The 18,621-nt window shown below is 37.0% G+C and overlaps 1 pseudogene; it reads left to right on the forward strand.

Annotated features, from left to right (window-relative positions):
• The first annotated feature begins 959 nt into the window (after positions 1-959).
• On the forward strand, positions 960-3,426 carry LOC107805837 (germin-like protein subfamily 1 member 7; annotated as a pseudogene).
• Positions 3,427-18,621: the final 15,195 nt, after the last annotated feature.

The raw sequence follows: 18,621 nt of genomic DNA on the forward strand, positions 1-18,621 counted from the left end.
GAAAAATTAGGGCGGCTAGGGTTTCAGTTGGGGTTAGATCTACAAATATTGGTGGAGGTTTGGAGGATATGAGGCTTGAGGAGGTTGAGAGGAAGAAGTGGTGAAATTTTGGGGTGGTTTGTTGGACGGCCGTCGCCGGTGGGCGATTCCCGGCGGCGGAGTAGGGCGGTGGACGACGAGGTCTTGAGGGAGATGGGGGGAAGTGAAAAGAGAGGAAGAAGAGAGGAAATAAGGGGAAACAAGAGGCAATTTTCAGGGATTCTAAACTTTAAATACTTAGGGAGGGGATTGACTTAGAGACGTTGGATCACGAGGGAATGGATGGGTGAGATTGAGTCTTGGTTTCACTTAATGAAACGGCGTAGACTCATCATGAAACTATGCCGTTTTGAACCAAGTCTTGGCCAACCATCTACTGGACTGGGTCGACCGAATTGGGCTAAAGAATTAGGCCTAATTTGTGCATAACTCAACTGAAATGGGCATTAATCCAAATCCTTAAACCTCTTAACAAATTAATTAATAATCTAATGCTAAAGTCTATAAACACACGCAATAAACCTAGAAAAAATATAATGCAGGAGAAATAGAAATAGCAAAAATTAGATATTTACACAGATTACCAACTAAGAAATCTCGTATACTTACTGATAATTTCGGGTATGTACTTAAAACTCCCAATCTGGGTTTTCCAGTAGAATTCTTTTAATTTTGCTTCAAAAAATAGAATAGAAAAAGTAACAAACTAATCGTTTTGGATCAGAATTATATTCCAAATTGTTTGGGTGTAACAGCAAAGATGCTAAATTCATATGTTGTATTCTTGTAAAACTAATATGAAGAGATAGACAAGTAAACCTATTGATTACTATTCCTTACAGGTTTCTAGTATACTTGGCAGAAGCTGAAAGATATTGAGAATAGAAACGTGAATTTGCGACAGATATTTGTTTAGAGATATGGATTATGGAGTTGATGGGAGAGGTAACACTAGACATATGTTAATTTATAGGTTTCACACAGTTTGAGCATTTGGATTGATAAGAAGTCGAGCTTTATTACTTTGCATCGAGAGATAGAGGCTATTAAATGCCGTTTGGCTGATGTTTTGAATGTCGCAAGGTTGGGGTACATGTCGTTAGTGAGGTAAGTGAGACTTTAAGTTTTGATGCTTTCTTTTCTAAAATCCGTTTTGAAAATGTGTTTTTCTCTGCCTGGTCCATGTGTTGGGACAATCGTGCGCTTGGCAGAATCGGTGGTTTTAGACTAACCGCAAATACATTATTTTATGAAAAATATAAGAATTTTTTTTATAAGTTGTTTGATGGCGTGATACGGCTGTGAGCCATGGTGTTGAGTTTGATATGATTGTGAGCCATGATATTGCGTTTGATAGTTTGATACGTCTGTGAGCCATGATGTTTGGGCATTGTGTAGGCCTTTGTACATCACCCGAGCATTGTGTATGCTTCTTGATATATATTTGGGACATTGTGTATGCTTCTTGATATATATTTGGGGCATTGTGTATGCTTCAGTAAGCATTGTGTATGCTTCGTTACATATTTGATGCATTGTGGTGTCATTCAGGACTTGTAAAGGTGTTGGTAAATTTCTTTCATTGCAATTATGATAAGTCCTTAGTGTGTACTGTCTGTGTACTCTTGTTGGTTAATTCTTATTAACTCCGTTGATATGTATATATTTAGTTATTGTATAATCATCGTATTTATTATATCGTTCTTATTGTGGCGTATTTGTATTTTCTAATACTTGTTCCAGAGGTATTCAATGTGGCAGGTCGAGGATCTTATTGGGTTATATCTATGTATAACTCACTCCTTACCTGCATCTCTATGCAGATACCGTTGCGGGAGATAGAGCTAGTGACTGACGAGTTCGTTCGAGTGGATCCTATTGCTAAGGTGAGCCACCGCATTGTTCGTGGAGGCTTTCTTTTCAGCTTTATGTAATTCGTGTTAGTTAATTTCCTTTTCCTTGGGGTTGTTCATATCCGCCAGTTAAATTCATATTACTGTTAGATGCTCCATGGTCTTGGAGTAGAATTTGGGCTAGAGTTTGATATATTGAGTGATTGTTGGTTTTTTTCTATCAATTTGCTAAGATATTAGTTGATAACTATTTCATCTTTAATTATTCATAATACTTTGAGACATGCACTTACTTTTCTCTTAGTGTTTGTTTTAATGGTTAAATGTATGAGAAACGGGTTCGCATGGAAGGTAGTGTTAGTCGGGTGCTAATCACGTCTATGGGTAGTTTGGGACGTGACACATGTCACATATATTGTTGCCTCATAGGCTTGGTCAATGGTCAGAGGTGTTTATTGGTACTCATTTCGTCAAGTATAAGTGTTTAAATGGGAAACCTGTAAGGTCATTTACCGGGTTGAAAAACAAGTACAAGTTACGGTGGCACGGAGGCCATTTTACCTATATATATTAGTATATGTCCATTTAAGAATAAGTGTATCAATCATAAGAAGCAAAAGGTGTAGCAGTGCAGCCAACATAAACGGATCTTTAGACTCAAAGCAAAGCTATTGAAAAACTTTACCAGAATCAGGCGTATGTATGGTGGTGCCTCCAGAATAAACATTCTCAAACATCCTTCTTGTTTCTCTTGTTTGGAGAACCAAGGGGGGGAGGGGGAAGAAAAAATGATTAAAGATGCCTCGTACGAATATCAGAAAAAATAAGAATGGAGAAGAAATGGAACAGTTGTGACTTTTAATTAACGAAGGGGTACGAAGAGTTTTAGTATTTTTTATTTTTTTTATAAATATGATATTTAAGTTATTTAGAAGGATATTTGGATAATTTAATTTTTCACTTTTGAGGTTCCTACTTTTATAATAAAATGTAGATTGGGATTTTCTAATTTCTTTTTATACAGTTTTCATTAATGGAAAAAATTGCAAGGACCCAAAACTTGTCATGGCTGATGACTTCTTCGGACCAAACCTAAACAAACCTGGAAATACATCAAATCAAATTGGATCAGTTGTATAACTGCTATAAACGTCAACAATTTAGCTGGACCTAATACTCAGGCATTTCTTTAGCTCGTATTGATTTTGCACGACGTGGTCTTAATCCAACCCATACACATCCTAGAGGAACTCATGAGGTTCTTGTTGTTCTTACGGGAAGAACAAGCACTTCAGCAAGATTTACACCTGAGATGTTTTCGTTTTTCCTTGGGGTCTTATATATCCATTTTCAACTTAATGTGAGTAAGACTAATGCCATTGCTTTGGATGGTCTCAGTAGCCAAAATCCAGGAGTTATCACTACTGCAAATGCAGTATCTGGGTCAGATCGATCCACCAATTAACAATTATTCCAAGTTCACGAAAAAGTTATTGATTATCTTCAAGCACAATTTTGGTGGGACAACAACTAAAAGAGAGTAAAATCAACTAGCCATGTTTTCTTGAAACATACAATTTGATGATATTCTTAATTACGTATATGTTAGATCAAGATATAGTACACGCAAATAGTATTGAAGATCTGATCTTTTGGACTGATTTTCATTCCCGTTTAGGTCCCATACATTCAGAAGTACAACATGCAAATATTGATCACTTTTAATATTAGCTATAGTGATGACTCAGAACCTTCTTAGTGCAACTGATCTGACGAATTTTTCTATTAGAATGATGGTATTATTTCTTTTACTGATAATATAAGTGAAATGACAACTCTACTGAAAAGGAGAGGAGGGAGTGACAAGCTCCCCTCCCCCTCCCCCCAAACAAAAGAAAAACCTTTGCGAGAATCACTATATATATAACCTCATTCATATACAGCCACAACTACTATGCTAGGACTGCCAGTAAAAACAGAAAATTATGATGTAAAGATGATAATATGTACATCCTGTTAGAACCAATTTACTTTAAAGATGAAAAATATCATCTTTTACCCAAGAACTATCATGTCAAATCATCGAGAATAAAAACTAGATGCGCAAGTGTACCTGAATCCATAAGAACAAATGAAACTCCTCGTCTTGCGGTTAGTGGTCTTCCAAATCAACACGTACTTTTTCAATGATGGGATGTTAGAAAAGAAAATCCTATGTCTGATTTAGGGACCATAATCCATTTATAGTTGTACATGTTTATAGCTCATTATTAAATTGGAAGTTATATCTGAGCATCTACACATAAGACCCTATACTTTAGGAGGTATCTTATAAACCATTTAACTTTAAACCTTAGCAGATCACTTTTAATTTGGGGCAACCTTTTAACGATAGCAACCAACATACAATTATTCTTAATACAAAATATATGTGCAAGTCCATAAACTCTTACAATCTCCCACTTGGACGACACATATATATGTACATATAACTTTATAATTGTATGTCACCTTACGAGCTCAAACATATTTGCTATCATAAATCAAAGTACCTCCGAACAATCTCGTCCATCAATCATGCAATATTGGACCAAGGCGGCTTTTATTACATTTATCGTAACTAAACCTTCCTTGATCATAAATACCAACATAACCAAATGCCATAGATCAAGTATGGATATGTAGCATGAAAATTACATGCAATGTGATCCAAGCATGCCTATTTCCAACTGGTCCAACTGAAAAATAAGTCAGAGTAAAAAATAAACTGGATATTTTATTTTTGCAGAAATAACCTTAAATATCCTTAAACTGAAATCATTACCTGAAACCTTAAACTAAAATCCAATTGTGTTCATAAAGAACATTTAAGAGGTAACAAACTCCCACTGAAACTGAATATTCTTAAATGACATGACACCCATATGAGCAATATGCTCATGAAAACCTTGGCTGGTAGTCCGTTAGTAAGTGGATCCACAACCATGAAGTTTGTACCAATAAACTCTATAGATACCTAGCCACTCTGAACTCTTTTTTTTTTTTTTTATCAACTAGGAATTTTATGTCAATGTATTTTGACTTTTACCGAACTCCTGTTGTTATTGGAATACGAGACTGCCAACTTATTATCACAAAATAACTCAAGTGTGCTTTCAACTTTATCCATAAATTGTAGTCAGTGATAAAATTTTGCGGTCATATTCCATAATCAGATATTCCATAATATATTATAAATTAACTGCCTCGATGAAAAGAGCTATGAGTGTTCGTTTTAACACTCTCCCTTATATAGCTCATCAACCAAGTATGTCATATTATATCAGCATCTAAATAAGTCGATATTCAAATACCTGATTATCTTTAACTTTTTCGACTTCCTTTATGTGAGCATAAAGTATTTGTTCTCTGTAATTACCTTTTGAACCTTTACACTACTTTTAAAAGATAAGTTTATAAATTGCTTAAATATCTGCCCAACATCCCTAAATTAAATGAGATATTCAGACGCATACAAAGCTAATCATACATCACACAATAAAAAAATATACTTACTCCACTAAACTTGTGGTATACACAATAATTAACAAGATTTATCGCGAAACCAAATAAGACAATAACTTGATGAAATTAGTAATACTATTAATGAGACACTTTCTTAAGTCCATAGATAATTTTTTTTTTTAAAATTTATTCTTGAGCTTGTAGAGTTTGTTCTTTGGGAACTACTTCTTGAATGACGGGCTGAATGATATTGTCTTTGATCCAAATTTATTTCTTGAATAATGTCAGGTATAAAAAGTTGTTTGTGAGCATTGACAATAACAATTAGAGGAATATCAATATGTTCCTCCTCAAAGACAAAGTCTTTAAATCCCTCCCCCCACAAACTCAACATCCTCAAAGAACTTCACATTATTGGAAAAAGTAATCTTAGTAGTGGGATAAAATTTTTGAAAAATTAAGGGTATATAAAATTTTATTGGACAGAAGTCTCTTAATTCTCCTTTAGAGATATGACCTAATCTCTCATGACATAAAGAAGTTGGCTATTAGATGGTTAATTTACCCTTATTACCAGTTATGTTAACATGCAAGGCTCATCAAACGAAGTAATCAAATCAAATAAGTATAAATTATTGTAACCCGATAAAGAACTGGGACCAACCAATTTTGAATTACGAAAGAGACTATTTTTTTTTATTTTTAAATAAATAAAAATAACCAAACCTCTCTAGTACAGAAACATAACCAAATTTCATCTAAAAAGGGTACAACATAAGTATCGTTCAAATTCAAATAAAATCGGTTCTTAACAATAATCTAAAAGTTTCAATTGCTTTGGCTTCAACCGATTTGCCGTCACCATCGTAGATGTATCTTTCACCATCATTAGACTTTCGATAGTTCAGGAAACCCTTTCTTTTGTCCTTAGGCACAACGATTAAGTGAGCACTTTCTATCTTTTCTTGCTTCAGTCTATCCCCTTCCAGAACAACGTGTAAGATGACCTCATCTAGAGACCCAAGTCTCTTTCTGACAATTATAGCTCACCTTACATTAGCTAAACTGTGGTGGAAAGGATATCAAAATCAAATGCACTAGCAAGTCCTTAGAGAGATTCAACTTAAGTGCTTTCAACTTAGAAGCAAGATGAGACATTTGCATGATGTACTCCCTGATGTTACATTTGTCTCGATACCTCATTAAAATCAAACTTGTCAAGACTGTACCAATCTCAACATTTTCACTCTTGACAAATACTTTTCAATTTCAGCCATAAACCTTTTAGCCGTCTTAACCTTGTCGGACATAGTACCCCTGAATATTTCTGGAATGGCTTTCTTCATGATCATCATACACATGTGATTTGATCTCTCCCACTTTTCTATCTCCCTCTTTTCATTAGAGGTACTCTTATCTATACGAGGTGGTGGAGAATCAACCCTTAACGCAAGGTCGAGATCTATGATTCTGAGAACTATGTTGAGTTCTCTTGCCATGACTTGAAGTTAGTGCCATTCAACATAGGAATTGAATTGATGTTGGCAGTAATATTTGCAGGAGTAATTTCAGCTATATCAGAGAATAACAAATAATGAAATAAGCTCACATAATACTTAAAATCAAAATAAAAATAAATTTGAATAAATGTAAACCCCATCTCAAGATACCCATCACTCCATTAATATTTCATCTTTGGACAAAATATTAATTTGTAAGTGGTGTGTTGATGCTTCTTGTGATTACCCAAAAGGTCATCTTTAAATTTAATAATTATTTCTGTTTTTTGAAACCTCAAATAGCACCATTCATTATTTATCGACTTGCATGCACAGTCCGTATAATTTTTCGAAAAGTTTTTATGTGAAAAAATGATTAAAAGTTGAGCTTTAAAACTCAATTAAGTTGATTTTGGTCAATATTTTTAGCAAACGGATCCGGATCAGTATTTTGACAGTTCCAGTAGGTCCGTATTGTGATTTAGGACTTGAGCGTATGCCCAAAATTTAATTTGGAGGTTCCTAGCTCAAGTTATGGCCATTTAACGAAAACTAGAAATTTAAAGGTTAAAGATTTCCAAAGTTTGACCACGGATTTGACTTTTTGATATCGGGGTTGGAATTTAATTCTGGAAATTTGAATAGGTTCGTTATGTTATTTATGACTTGTGTGCAAAAGTTTAGGTCAATCGAACTTGATTTGATAGGTTTCGGCATCGAATGTAGAAGTTGAAAATTCTTAAGTTTCTTAAGCTTGAATTGGAGTATGATTCATGGTTTTAGTATTGTTTGATATGATTTGAGGTCTCGACTAAGTTCGTATGATATTTTAGGACTTGTTGGTGTATTTAGTTGAGGTCCCGGGGGCCTCGGGTGGATTCCGGATGGTTAACGGATCAAAATTTGGACTTAAAGAAAACCTGAAATTTTGGCCTTCTGGTGTAATCGCACCTGCGGATTTTAGACCGCAGATGCGGGTTCGCAGATGCGGAAACCGCAGATGCGGTCAAGTGTCCGCATATGCGAAAATGCCTGGACAGAACCCATAAAATCGGAAGTTAACCAAATTACTCATTTTTGAATTTTGAGTCTCATATTTAAGCGATTCCAAAAGGGGTTTTCACGACTTTGGATTGGTTAAGTGTTCTATAACTAAGAGTGATTATAATTCATAAATCCATGTCTATATTCATCATTTATTTCGGATTTAGATGGAAGAAATAGGAATTTTTGTAAAACTTTCCAAAAACGAAAATGTAAGATTTGAAGGTCCATTTGACATCGGAATCTGATAATTTTTGTATGGTTGGACTCGTATTGGAATGAATATTCAGATTTCATAAGTTTTTCTGAGATTCGAAGACGTGGGCCCCAATATTGATTTTTGAAATGAATTTCGAATTTTAATCCGGAAAATTAGTAAATTCATATGGAATTAATTCCTACGATATGTATTGAGTATATTGAATTGTTTATGACTAGATTTGAGGATTTTGGACACGAATTCGAGAGGCAAAGGTTTATTGGAATCTTGAATTTGGTTGCAAAGCGAGGTAAGTGTCGTGGTTAATCTTGACTTGAGGGAATAAAACCCTTAAATTATTTGTTATATGAAATTCATGTGAACGACGTATAGACGAGGTGACGAGTGTCTATACATCATTAAATTAATTATTTGCATAATTATTTAAAAATCATAAATTATTTTTAAGACATGAATTAATTTTCATAATAATTGTTTCTCTCATATTCCTTGTTAAATATTAATTCTTGAATTCATGCAATAATTATTACATGCTTATTTGATTTATGTGTCTTAATTGCTACTTGTCATTACTTGTTTCCGAAATAATTTATAAATGTTGTGTGCCTTGTTGCCTAATAATCTCTTACTGAATGTGGTATTTATGGGAGTATTTTTTTGTATATTTAAAAGTTATGAAATTATATTGTTGGAGCGGGTTATACGCCGCAATGAAAATAAAAAGGAATATATTAGGGGATCGGGTTGTACGCCGCAATAGATTATATTTTAAGTTTATATTGTTGGAGCGGGTTGCACGTTGCAACAGAAATTTATTGAAGAATTATATTGTTGGAGCGGGTTGCACGCCGCAATGGAAATTGATTGAAATAATAAGTGGCTATGACTGCCGAGTTGGCTTCAACTATTGAAATGAGTTACTTGTTTTATTTCTATTATTGTTGTTATTACTATTATTGCATACATGTTAATGTAAGTGACCTGCCTTAGCCTCGTCACTACTTCATCGAGGTTAGGCTCAGCACTTACAAAGTACATGTGGTCGGTTGTACTCATACTACACTATGCACTTCTTGTTCAGATTTTGGATTTGGTCCCAATGGCGTACCATAGACTTGCTCGGATTCAGCTACCCAGAGGAGACTTGAGGTATAACTGCTCAGCGTCCGCAGTTCTGAAATCCCCTTCTACTTTATTTTAGCTGTGTGCTTTCTTTTAGATAGCTTAATCTTATTCAGACCCTTGTTTGTATTATTCTAGAAGCTCATGCACTTGTGTCACTAGTTCTGGGATGGTATTCAGATATTGCTATTATTATGGATTATTCACTATATTTCAGAATTTACTTCCGCATTTGTTTTTTTGTTATTAATTAATTTAAAATTATTTAAAAATGGCTAATATTATTCTAACATTGGCTTGCCTAGCAAGTGAAATGTTAGGCGTCATCACGGCCCCGGAGGCGTGAATTTCGGGTCGTGACAAATGAATACAATTAGTTTTTTTTATAGTATTGAACATTCAGTTAATAATAGAGATAACACACCTTAATAGTCTGATACAAGGCATTTGGGTTTTAGCAATGTCTATATCTGAAAAACAATACTACAAGATTCTCAATGTTTAACAACAATTCCCAAAATCCCTTCTGCTAATAGAAGGGTCAAGGCGTACATGCACAAACTAGAGATATCTTTCTGAGATAATTTTATTTCTTCGACAGCTTTATCTGCCTTCTCCTTAAATGACAGTTTTTCTTTCTCAAGCCTTTCAAATTCTTTCTTTGAAAATCTCGCATTATTCCGCAATACAATCAGTATCAGGATCCAGCAGCCCCACCTGTTGGGGTAGTTCAGCCAGTTGTTGCGGCACAGGCCGATGATAGGCCCACCATGTTTTATGAGGCTTTACTGAGGCTGGACAAGTTTACTAAGGTCTTTTCAGTTCACTTCAGTGGTACACCTTCTGAGGACCCACATGATTATCTTGGCCGCTGTTATGAGGTGTTGCGAAACATGGGTATAGTTGAGACCAATGGGGTCAATTTTGCTGTATTTCAGATGACAGGTTCCGCCAAGAGGTGGTGGAGATGTTATACGTTTACCAGACCAGTTGGATCACCTGCATTGACATGGGAGCAGTTCTCACGGCTACTTCTAGAGAAGTTCCTCCCTATCACATTGAGAAAGGATTTCCACAGGCAATTTGAGCGTCTACAACAAGGCAGTATGACTGTTACTCAGTACGAGACCCTTTTTGTGGATTTAGCCCGTCATGCTCTCCATTTACTACCTACTGAGGGAGAGAGAGTGAGGAGGTTTATTGATGGAATCACTCACCCTATCAGGCTTCAGATGGCCAAGGAGATCGAAAGTGATATTTCCTTTCAGGCGGTTGCTAATGTTGCTAGGAGGATAGAGATGGTTCTTGCACAGAATAGAGGGCAGGGGTCTGATAAGAGGCCTTGTCAGTTCGGTGGGTTCAGTGGTGCTTCATATGGTGGCAGGGGTAATTATGGTAGAGGTCATCCTCCCAGACCGTTTCATTCAGCAGTTCAGGCATCTTACGGTGCTTCAGGGAGTCACGGTCCTATTATGCCTTACTCTGGGCAACCAACATTTAACGCACATTCAGCTCCTATCAGCGCACCACCACTCCAGAGTCACTACAACGATTATCAGGGCCATTCGGGTCAGCTTCAGCAGCCACAATAGTAGGATGGGTGTTATGAGTGTGGGAACCCTAGGTTGTCGAGCAACAGATCTCGGCAGGATTCTCGTGCCATCATACCGGCACCGGTCGCTTCACCGCCTGCTCAGGAAGCTAGAGATAGGGGTCAGGAAGATAGAGGTGGAGATCAGGCCATTAGAGGTGGAGGTCAGGCCGTTAGAGGTGGAGGCCAACTAGTTAGAGGTCGTCCCAGGGACGCGGTTCAGAGTGGTGGGGGCCCAACCCCGATTTTATGCTTTTTTAGATAGGCCTGAAGCCGAGTCATCCGATGCCGTAATCACATGTATTATTCCAGTTTTCCATAGAGATGCTTCAATTCTATTTGATCCAGGATCTATTTATTCCTATGTGTCTTCCTATTTTTTTACATATCTAGTTGTACCTCGTGATTCTCTAAGTGCTTCTATGTGTGTATCTACACCGGTGGGAGGTTCTGTTGTGGTAGATCATGTCTATCATTCGTGTGTGGTTACTATTGGGAGTCTTGAGACTAGCGTGGATCTTCTACTTCTTGGCATGGTAGATTTTGATGTCATCTTGGGTATGGATTGGCTGTCACCTTATCATACTATATTGTATTATCACGCCAAAACGGTGACTCTAGCTATGTTGGGGTTACCTCGAATAGAGTGGAAATGGACTCTTGGCCATTCCACCATGAGTGTTATCTCTTATGTGAAGGCTCTCTGTATGGTCGAGAAGGGTTGTATAGCTTATTTGGATCATATTCGCGATTCTAGTGTGGATGTTCCTGCTATGGATTCAGTTCCGGTTGTCCGTGAGTTTCCAGATGTATTTCCTGTAGATTTGCCGGGGATGCCACCCGACAGACATATTGACTTCTATATTGATTTGGCTCCGGGCACCCAACCCATTTCTATTCCACCATACAGTAGGGCCCCGCCAAAGTTGAAGGAATTAAAAGAACAATTACAAGAATTGCTTGATAAGGGCTTCATTAGACCTAGTGTCTTGCCCTGGGGTGCGCCCATGTTGTTCGTGAAGAAGAAAGATGGGTCGATGAGAATGTGTATAAATTATCGGCAGTTGAACAAGGTGACTATCAAGAACAAGTATCCGTTGCCAAGAATTAATCACTTATTCGATCAGCTTCAGGATGCCAAGGTGTTTTCAAAGATCGACTTGATGTCTGGTTACCATCAGTTGAAGATTAGGGAATCTAATGTCCCTAAGACAGCTTTTCAGACTCGGTATGGACATTACGAATTCCTAGTGATGTCATTCGGGCTGACAAATGCCCCAACAACATTTATGGGTTTGATGAATCGGCTGTTCAAGCCTTATTTGGACTCTTTTGTGGTTGTGTTCATTGATGATATCTTGATTTACTCCAGCAGTCGAGAGGACATGAGCAGCATTTTCGATTTGTGCTTCAGATTTTGAAGAATAATCAGTTATATGCTAAATTTTTAAAATGTGAATTTTGGTTAGGCCCAGTTGCCTTTTTGGGGCATGTTGTATCTACTGAAGGCCTAAAAGTGGATCCTAAGAAGATTAAGGCAGTTCAGAATTGGCCTAGACTTACTTCAGCTATAGAGATCTGGAGCTTCCTGGGATTGGCAGATTATTATCGCTGACTTGTTGAGGGGTTTTCATCTATAGCATCTCCATTGACCAAATTGACCTAGAAGGGTGCCCCGTTTAGATGGTCAGACGAATGTGAGTTGAGCTTTCAGAAGCTCAAGACCGCTTTGACTACAACATCAGTGTTGGTATTACCCACAAGTTCAGGATCTTATACGGTATATTGTGATGCATCTCGCGTTGGGCTTGGTGCAGTATTGATGCAAGATGGCAGGGTGATTGCATATGCGTCATGGCAGTTGAAAGTTCACGAGAAGAATTATCCTGTTCATGACTTAGAATTGGCAGTCATTATTCATGCATTGAAGAATTGGAGGCATTACCTTTACGGTGTCTCGTGTGAGGTATTTACTGATCATCATAGCCTTCAGTATTTGTTCAGACAAAAAGATCTCAATTTGATAAGATGGTTGGAGTTGTTGAAAGACTATGATATCACCATTTTGTATCACCCTGGAAAGGCTAATGTGGTGGCCGATGCTTTGAGTAGAAAGGTTGTGAGTATGGGAAGCCTTGCTTATATTCCGGTTGATGAGAGACCGTTAGCAGCAGATGTCCAGACTTTGGCTAATCAGTTTGTAAGGTTAGATGTTTTGAAACCCAGTCGGGTTCTAGCTTGCACAGTCGCTCGATCTTCTTTATATGAGCGTATCAGAGAGCGACAATATGATGATCCTCATTTGCTTGTCCTTAAGGACACGGTGCGGCACGGTGATGCCAAACAGGTTGTTGTGGGGGGAAGATGGAGTTCTGCGAATGTAGGGTCGTATTTGTGTGCCTAATGTAGATGGGCTTCGTGAATTAATTCTTGAGGAGGCACACGGTTTCAGGTATTCTATTCATCCAGGTGGCGTCAAAATGTATCAAGATTTACGGCAACATTATTGGTGGAGGAGAATGAAGAAGGATATAGTTGCATATGTATCACGATGTCTAAACTACTAACAAGTCAAGTACGAGCATGAGAGACCTGGTGGTTTGCTTCAAAAGTTAGAAACTCCTGAGTGGATGTGGGAGCGTATCACTATGGATTTTATTGTTGGGCTACCATAAACTCAGAGAAAGTTCGATGCAGTATGGGTCATTGTGAGTCCGAGTCGGACATGCGAAGTAAATATCCACACCTTTTCACCAGCTCAGGTACTTTTCTAATTTCGTTCGAGGACGAACATTTGTTTTAGAGGTGGAGAATGTGATGACCCAAAAGGTCTTCTTTAAATTTAATAATTATTTTTGTATTCTGAGACCTCAAATAACACTATTTATCATTCCTCAACTTGCGTGCGCAGTCCGTATAATTCTCCAGAAAGTGTTTATGTGAAAAGAATAATTAAAAGGTGAAATAGAGCTTTAAAACTTAATTAAGTTGACTTTGGTCAATATTTTTAGCAAACGGATCCGAATCATTAATTTGACAGTTCCGGTAGCTCCGTATCATAATTTGGGACTTGGGCGTATCCCCAGAATGTAATTTGGAGGTCCCTAACTCAAGTTATGGCCATTTAACGGAAACTAGAAATTTAAGGGCTAAAGATTTTCAAAGTTTGACCACGGATTTGACTTTTTGATATCGGGGTTGGAATTCAATTCTGGAAATTTGAATAGGTCTGTTATGTCATTTATGACTTGTGTGCAAAATTTTAGGTCAATCGAACTTGATTTGATATGTTTCAACATCGAATGTAGAAGTTGAAAATTCTTAAGTTCCTTAAGCTTGAATTGGAGTATGATTCATGGTTTTAGTGTTGTTTGATGTGATTTGAGATCTCAACTAAGTTCGTATGATATTTTAGGACTTGTTGGTGTATTTGGTTGAGGTCCTGGGGGCCTCGAGTGGATTCCGGATGGTTAACGGATCAAAATTTGGACTTAAGAAAAATCTGAAATTTTGGCCTTCTGGTGTAATCGCACCTGCGGATTATAGATCGCAGATGCGGGCTCATAGAAGCGAGCCATGCCTCGCAGAAGAGGAAACCACAGATGCAGTTAAGTGTCCACAAATGCGAAAATGCTCGGACAGAACCCATAAAATCGGAAGTTAATCATTTTTACTCATTTTTGAGTTTTGAGTCTCGGATTTAATAAACAAAATTTAGATAAAAATATCAATTAATCAACCAAAACAAGACCTTACTTTGTAGTTTGTAGAATACAAAAATCATTTTCCTAAAGTAGCGCCGCCAGTACAAACTTTTTCTTTTTTGATTTCTCAATATATTTTTATGTAAAAGTTTTCAATAATTTAACATGACAGAGGCTCGTGATACCAATTGTTAGAACCAATTTACTTTAAAGATGAAAAATATCATCTTTTACCCAAGAACTATCATGTCAAATCATCGAGAATAAAAACTAGATGCGGAAGCATACCTAAATCCAAAAGAACGGATGAAACACCTCGTCTTGCGGTTAGGGGTCTTCCAAATCAAGACGTACTTTTCCAATGATGGGATATTTAGAAAAGAAAACCTTATGTCTGATTTGGGGACCATAACCCATTTATAGTTGTACATATTTATGTAATTCTAATTTAGCCCATCATTAAATTAGAAATTATATATGAGTATCTACACATAATACCTCATACTTTAGGAGGTGTCTTATAGACCCATTTAACTTTAAACTTGTTGGATTTTTAAGCTTAAATGTAGCTTAAAATTATTGGGTTTTAAGCTTAAATGTAGCTTAAAAGAGGGTGAATGGGAAATGGAGCGAAATTAAAAATATTTGTGTTTCCCTCCTTGACAAAGGGACATTGTCCCTTATTGGAAGAGGAAATGATTTTGACGGGTATATATACAATTGCACTTCTTCTAGCTCTTAAAGATTTAAGAAGAAGGAAAGCCTCGCGCTGTCGTCGTTGTCGCTCACTCGGCTTCGGCTACGGCTTCGGATTCGGATTCGGCTTCGGATTTGGAGGAAGAAATCCACATGGAACAACCTGAAGGGATGATGAACGCAATGTTGATAAGTTCTGGTTTGCCACCGAACTTGTGGGGGGAAGCCGTTCTTATGGCTAACCGGATACTAAATCGAGTACCCCATAGCAAAACACAATCCATTCCATATGAAAATGGAAAGGAAGGAAGCCCAACTTGAATTATTTTAAAGTGTGGGGGTGTTTGTCAAAAGTGCAAGTTCCTAAACCCAAAAGAGTAAAAATAGGACCGAAAACCGTTGATTGTGTTTTCATAGGATATGAGATCAATGGTAAAGCATATCGATTTCTGGTTCATAAATCAGAAAATCCCGACATTCATAATAATACGGTTATAGAATCAGATAATGCTGAATTCTTTGAAAATATTTACCCGTATAAAAAGGAATGTGAGTCGATTGGTGAAGGATCTAAATGACCTCGGGAAGAAACAAAAGAAAGTACATTTAATCAGGAGGATCCAAGTCGTAGTAAATGTCAAAGAACGTCTACTTCATTTGGACAAGATTTTGTGACTTTCTTATTGGAAAATGAGCCTCGAACATTTAAATAAGCTATGTCTTCTTCGGAATCATTGTTTTGGAAAGAAACAATCAATAGTGAAATAGAATCCATATTGAACAACCATACATGGGAATTGGTAGATCTTCCTCCTGGAAATAAACCTTTGGGTTCTAAATGGATTTTTAAAAGGAAAATGAAAGATGATGGAACTATTGATAAATATAAGACAAGGCTTGTAGTCAAAGGGTATAGACAGCGAGAAGGTCTTGATTATTTTGATACATACTCTCGAGTTACAAAAATTACGTCCATACGAATGTTAGTAGCATTAGCTGTAGTTTATGGCCTTGAAATTCATCAAATAGACGTTAAGACGGCCTTCTTAAATGGAGATTTGGAGGAAGAAATCTACATGGACCAACCTGAAGGGTTTGTGGTTCCAGGTAAAGAAAAGAAGGTATGTAGACTTGTTAAGTCTCTTTACGGACTAAAGCAAGCACCTAAACAATGGCATGCGAAATTTGACCACACCATATTGTCAAATGGTTTTAAGATAAATAAAAGTGATAAATGTGTGTACATTAAAAATGTTCCAAATCACATAGTAATTGTTTGCTTATATGTGGATGATATGCTGATAATGAGTAATGATATTTTCAACATAAATGCAACTAAGCGTATGCTAACTAGCAAGTTTGATATGAAGGACTTGGGAGTTGCTGATTTAATTCTGGGGATTAAGATCAATAAGACTCCTCAAGGTTTGGCATTGTCACAATCTCATTATATTAAGACAGTACTTGGAAAATTCAAGCACTTAGGGTTTAAAGTTGCAAAGACTCCAATTGACATGAATCTTGCATTAGCAAAGAACAAAGGCCAAAGCATATAACAATTGGATTATGCTCGTGTGTTGGGATGCTTAATGTATATCATGAATTGTACACGACCAGATATAACTTGTTCTATAAGCAAATTGAGTTGATACACGAGAAATCCAGGTCAATCTCATTGGATGGCAATGAAACGAGTTTTGGGATATTTAGAACATACCCAGGACTTTGCTTTGCACTACAATAAATATCCTGTGGTGATTGAGGGATATTGTGATGAAAATTGGATCACCGGTTCAACTGATTCTAAGTCCACAAGTGGATATATATTCACTATTGGTGGAGGAGCAGTATCTTGGAAGTCATCCAAGCAAACTTGTATTGCCCGCTCTACAATGGAAGCTGAGTTCATAACCTTAGATAAAGCCGGTGAAGAAGTTGAATGGCTCCGGAGTTTCTTGGAAGACATTCTATTTTGGCCCAAACCGTTGGCACTAATATGTATACATTGCGATAGTCAAGCGAAAATTGGAAGGGCTGGGAGCGTGATGTATAACGGTAAATCTCGTCATATACGAAGAAGACATAAAACCGTTAGGCAATTACTCTCTAGATGAATTATCACGATTGACTATGTAAAGTCAAGTGATAATGTATCGGATCCACTTACAAAAGTCCTAACTAGAGAGGTAGTTGAGAAATCATCGAGGGGAATGGGACTATGGCCGAGAACAAGCCATTGTGGCGGTAACTCTACCTAGAAGACTAGAGATCCCAAGATCTAGGTTCAAGGAGATCAAACAAAGTCATTAATGACGGTTCAACATTGTCAACTAAAAGTTTGGTCCATTCTCGTGATGAGACAATGTTCAATACCAAGGATAAAGCATTAAGGCTTTTTAATGATTTTTAAATTTGATACGGGGTATATCAAATATTTTATCTAAGGGATGATACGTTTAGGAATCACCTATGTAAGTGTGAAGTGTTAGCCGCTTCAAGGGGAATTTTGTAAGGCCAATTCTCTACGCACTTATTAAACCAGGCGGTGTTCATGGCTGAAACGAACACAACAATGAGAGCCAAAGACGGTTAAGGGTTGGTTGTGTGACTTATGGTTGTCTAGGTATACACCAAAGTTCGACGGTTGAAAGATATCAAATCTACCGATTGACCGAGTATATCCGACATAAGTTCACTACGGAAAGTTCAAAGGGAAACCTACTTATACAGATGCAATTAATCCTTGCTTGCGAATCACACAGATTTTTCATGCATATTTCCTTGATATAGCCATTCCCCATTCATGTGGGGGATTGTGGGTTTTTAATCTTAAATGTAGCTTAAAATTATTGGGTTTTTAAGCTTAAATGTAGCTTAAAAGAGGGTGAATGGGAAATGGAGGGAAATTGAAAATATTTGAGTTTCCCTCCTTGACAAAGGGACATTGTCCCATATTGGAAGAGGTAAAGATTTTGATAGGTATGTATACAATTGCACTTCTTCTAGCTCTTAAAGAGTTAAGAAGAAGGCAAGCCTCGCGCCGTCGTCGTCGTCACTCGGCTCGGCTTCGGCTACGGCTTCAGATTCGAATTTGGTCAAATGATCGATTGATTTATTAATTTTTTGGACCAAATTTATTTGTTAATAGTAAATATTAACAGAAATATTATTAAATATCCGGGTTTTTGTAAACTGAATATTAATATTAAATCCAATGTAATAGTATATGCCCTTCGCTTTTTGTAAAAGATATTTACAATATGGCCGAAATAGTTTGCACCTCTTCGGATTTGAAGAACAGTTTGCACCTCTTCAGATTTGAAGAAACAGTTGGCACCTCTTAGGATTT

Source organism: Nicotiana tabacum, chromosome 19, assembly GCF_000715075.1.
Source record: "Nicotiana tabacum cultivar K326 chromosome 19, ASM71507v2, whole genome shotgun sequence".
In the NCBI taxonomy this organism is placed as follows: Eukaryota; Viridiplantae; Streptophyta; class Magnoliopsida; order Solanales; family Solanaceae; genus Nicotiana; species Nicotiana tabacum.